The sequence below is a fragment of the Moschus berezovskii genome, chromosome 14 (genome assembly GCF_049115385.1).
Source record: "Moschus berezovskii isolate FMDL1 chromosome 14, NW_MosBer_1.0, whole genome shotgun sequence".
Lineage (NCBI taxonomy): Eukaryota > Metazoa > Chordata > Mammalia > Artiodactyla > Moschidae > Moschus > Moschus berezovskii.
This window is the reverse complement of record NC_142473.1, coordinates 73,049,988-73,054,346: the sequence shown is the minus strand read 5'-3', so window position 1 is coordinate 73,054,346 and position 4,359 is coordinate 73,049,988. Positions and strand designations below refer to the sequence as shown.

Below are 4,359 nucleotides of genomic sequence, written 5' to 3'. Positions count from 1 at the left end.
TATAGTCCTTTGTTTGTAAAAGAAGATCCAGAGAATGACATTCTGCTAGATTTTCTATAAATATTATGACACCATGGTGGAATTATTCCAGAAAATATTGCATGCTGTGCCTTCTATCTAGAGAATCTTCAAGTTATTTTATAGTATGTCTTCTTAAGAGGCTGTGTGAGTTATTAACCCAAAGAACCTAGTTTAAAATATGTTTTTATGTTCTGTTCATAGCACAGTTTCAACACAAGTCCCTTTGATTTCAAAAAGTGTGATTAGATAGAACACAGAGAATGTCTAAACTACCCTTGAATAGATATGAACAGAGTGGAACTCTTCTCTTTCTCTCAAGTTACAAGAGTGAGTCAAAAACTGACATCTATGTGATTCGATGACAAAAGATATTGTATTGGAGATCAAAATAAGGAACTGGGACAATGATATACACATCTTACCAACATTTTTCATTTATCCTTCTTATCAGAAAGTCATGTTCAGTTCAGTTCAGTTCAGTTGCTCAGTCGTGTCCGACTCTTTGCGACCCCATGAATCACAGCACGCCAGGCCTCCCTATCCATCACCAACTCCCGGAGTTCACTCAAACTCATGTCCATCGAGTCGGTAATGCCATCCAGCCATCTCATTCTCTGTCATCCCATTCTCCTCCTGCCCTCAATCCCTCCCAGCATCAGAGTCTTTTCTAGTGAGTCAACTTGTCGCATGAGGTGGCCAAAGTATTGTAGTTTCAGCTTTACCATCAGTCATTCCAATGAACACCCAGGATTGATCTCTCTCAGAATGGACTGGTTGGATCTCCTTGCAGTCCAAGGGACTCTCAAGAGTCTTCTCTAGCACCACAGTTCAAAAGCATCAATTCTTCGGCGATCAGCTTTCTTCACAGTCCAACTCTCACATCCATACGTGACCACTGGAAAAACCATAGCCTTGAAAGTATATATCAATTTCATTCTACCAACTGTTTTCATTTAAAATAAAATGAGGGCATCTCCGGAGCTCCGCGGCGAACTAGGGGACGCGGGTGGCAGCGGCAGCCCGTGGTGCAGGATGTGTGACCGGAACGGTGGCCGGCGGCTGCGGCAGTGGCTAATTGAGCAGATCGACAGCACCATGTACCCGGGGCTGATCTGGGAGAACGACGAGAAGACCATGTTCCGGATCCCCTGGAAACACGCCGGCAAGCAGGACTACAACCAGGAAGTGGACGCCTCCATCTTCAAGGCCTGGGCTGTTTTTAAAGGGAAGTTTAAGGAAGGGGACAAGGCCGAGCCAGCCACGTGGAAGACGAGGCTACGCTGCGCTTTGAACAAGAGCCCAGATTTTGAGGAAGTGACAGACCGGTCCCAGCTGGACATCTCTGAGCCGTATAAAGTATACCGCATCGTCCCCGAGGAGGAGCAGAAATGCAAATTAGGTGTGGTGGCCCCGGGCTGTGTGAGCGAGGCCGTGGAGATAGAGTGTGGGCGCTCTGAGATCGACGAGCTGATCAAGGAGCCTCCCATGGATGACTACATGGGGATGGTGAAGAGGAGCCCCTCGCCGCCCGAGGCCTGCCGGAGCCAGCTCCTCCCGGACTGGTGGATGCAGCAGCCCAGCGCAGGCCTGCCGCTGGTGCCGGGGTACAGTGCCTACGACGCCCACCACTCAGCCTTCTCCCAGATGGTCATCAGCTTCTACTACGGGGGCAAGCTGGTGGGCCAGACCACCAACACGTGCCCCGAAGGCTGCCGCCTATCGCTGGGCCAGCCCGGCCTGCCGGGCGGGAAGCTGTACGGGCCCGAGGGCCTGGAGCTGGTGCGCTTCCCGCCGGCCGACGCCATCCCCAGCGAGCGGCAGCGGCAGGTGACGCGGAAGCTGTTCGGGCACCTGGAGCGCGGTGTCCTCCTGCACAGCAGCAGGCAGGGCGTGCTGGTCAAGCGGCTGTGCCAGGGCCGCGTGTTCTACAGCGGGAACGCTGCGCCCGCCCGTGACCGGCCCAACAAGCTGGAGCGCGACGAGGTGGTCAGGGTCTTCGACACCAGCCAGTTCTTCCGAGAGCTGCAGCAGTTCTACAACAGCCAGAGCCGGCTGCCTGACAGCAGGGTGGTGCTGTGCTTCGGAGAGGAGTTTCCGGACACGACCCCGCTGCGCTCCAAGCTCATCCTTGTCCAGGTGGAGCAACTCTACGTCCGGCAGCTGGTGGAAGAAGCAGGAAAGGGCTGCAGCCCCGGCTCCTTGATGCAGGCCCCCGAGGAGCCCCCACCAGACCAGGTCTTCAGGATGTTTCCAGAGATCTGTGCCTCCCACCAAAGACCTTTCTTCAGAGAAAACCAACAGATCACAGTTTAAGTCTCCAGGGCACCACAGCCCACCCACCTCCCCCACAGCTAGAATCATTATTACAATTGCCGTCGGATGTGGAGGCCCCTGGTCCAGGATGGAGGGCTTCACCCTGCTCTTCGTTCGGTAAGGGCATCCTGAGGACCCAACGGGGAACAGTGCCGTGCCCACTTCTGTCACTCAGGTAGAAGCATCGAAACTCAACCAGGTGCTCGGCAGGCTGAGCTGTGCCCTGTGGTTAGGACATTTTTTCCTGCCTGTCCCTCTGATCATTGTTAGTTGCTATGGCTCTTTCAGCATTTGGGGCTACCTGATGTTTCCAGAGACCTAGCATTCAGTTTTACTAGCAGATAATTGTTTCCAGGAAAGAAATCCTGGAAAAGCAGAAGACCACTTTTGTTTTTATCTTCGGTTAGAGCTAGAATTAGGATTCCATGTGCTTGATTCAGTGAAGTGTCTCCTTACCTTTAAACATGTTGATAAGATTTAAAAACACTTGGATACCAGCCTCCCTTTCATAAGTGAAAGCAGAACTCCTGGCTTTTTAGAAGAAGGCATGTTCGTCCTAGAATTTGGTGTCAGGCGTGCATCTCCCTGCCAGGTGAGCTGGTGTTTCCATCTTCAGATGATGAAAATTTCCCTCTTGGGCCCTTGTTGCCAGGAAGCTTAGAGCTGAATTTATTTTTCATTTCTGTAATTAAATCAGCCAACATAGGACTCTCTCATTCTCAATGGTTTTGACCTATTTTAAAAATATTTGTACTCTTCATTATCTTTTTTAAATTAATGGTCCTATTGTAAACTGTCTTGAATCTTTTTTATATAAAGTGGGCAAGATATAAACCACAAGTTCAAAAATAAAAAATAAAATAAAATAAAATAAAATGAGGAGGTTTCCATTTCCATTCACAAAAGATTATCTGTAATGATAAGTGCCCTCCTGCTTTAACAAATAGAAAATGGACAAAGTATATGAAACAATTGTTTTTGGACATTAGATAACAGGCACATTGGGAAAATAATACCTGAGGGAAAGGAAAGAAACAAGGTGAGCCTTTTCCCTAGTTTACATCCTGGATGATGTAGTCTGCATATAAATTAAATAAGCAGGATGACAGTATACAGCCTTGATGTACTCCATTGCCAATTTTGAACCAGTCTGTTATTCCATGTCTAGTTCTAATTGTTGCTTATTGACCAGCATACACGTTTCTCAGGAGGTAGGTAAGGTGGTCTGGTATTACCACCTGTTTAAGAATTTTCCATAGTTGTTTGTGATTCACACAGTCAAAGGCTTTCTTGTAGTCAATGAATCAGAAGTAGATGATTTTCTGGAATTCCCTTGCTTTCTCTATGATCCAACAGGTGATGATTATTTGATCTGTTTCCTCTGCCTTTTCTAAATCTAGCTTGTACATCTGGGAGTTCTTGGTTCACCTACTGCTGAGCCTAGCTTGAAGGATTTTGAGCATTATTTTTCTAGCAAGTGAAATGAGCAAAATTGTACCGCAGTTTGACATTCATTTGCATTGTCCTTCTTTGGGATTAGAGTATAAACTGAACTTTTCCAGTACTGTGGCTACTACTGAATTTTCCAAATTTGATGGCATATTGGGTACAACACTTTAACAGCATCATCTTTTAGGGTTTTAAATGTCTCCATGGAATTTCATCACCTCTGCTAGCTGGTTCAATATTGGGAAAGGATTATGTCAAGGCTGTATACTGTCACCCTGCTTATTTAACTTATATGAAGAGTAAATCATGCAAATTGTTGGACTGGATGAATCACAAGCTGGAATCAAGATCCCAGGGAGAAATATCAACAACCTCAAATATGCAGATGATACCATTCTAATGGTCAAAAGTGAAGAGGAACTAAAGATTCTTTTCATGAAGGTGAAAAAGGAGAGTGAAAAAGTGGCTTAAAATTTAACATTTAGAAAAAAACGAAGATAATGGCATCTGATCCCATCACTTCATGGCAAATAGATGAGGGAAAAGGGGAAATAGTTACAAATTTTATTTTCTAGG

General features: G+C 46.7%; 1 pseudogene; it reads left to right on the top strand.

The window, feature by feature from the left end:
• The first annotated feature begins 1,004 nt into the window (after window positions 1–1,004).
• On the top strand, window positions 1,005–3,183 carry LOC148775661 (interferon regulatory factor 8 pseudogene; annotated as a pseudogene).
• The last annotated feature ends 1,176 nt before the right edge of the window (window positions 3,184–4,359 follow it).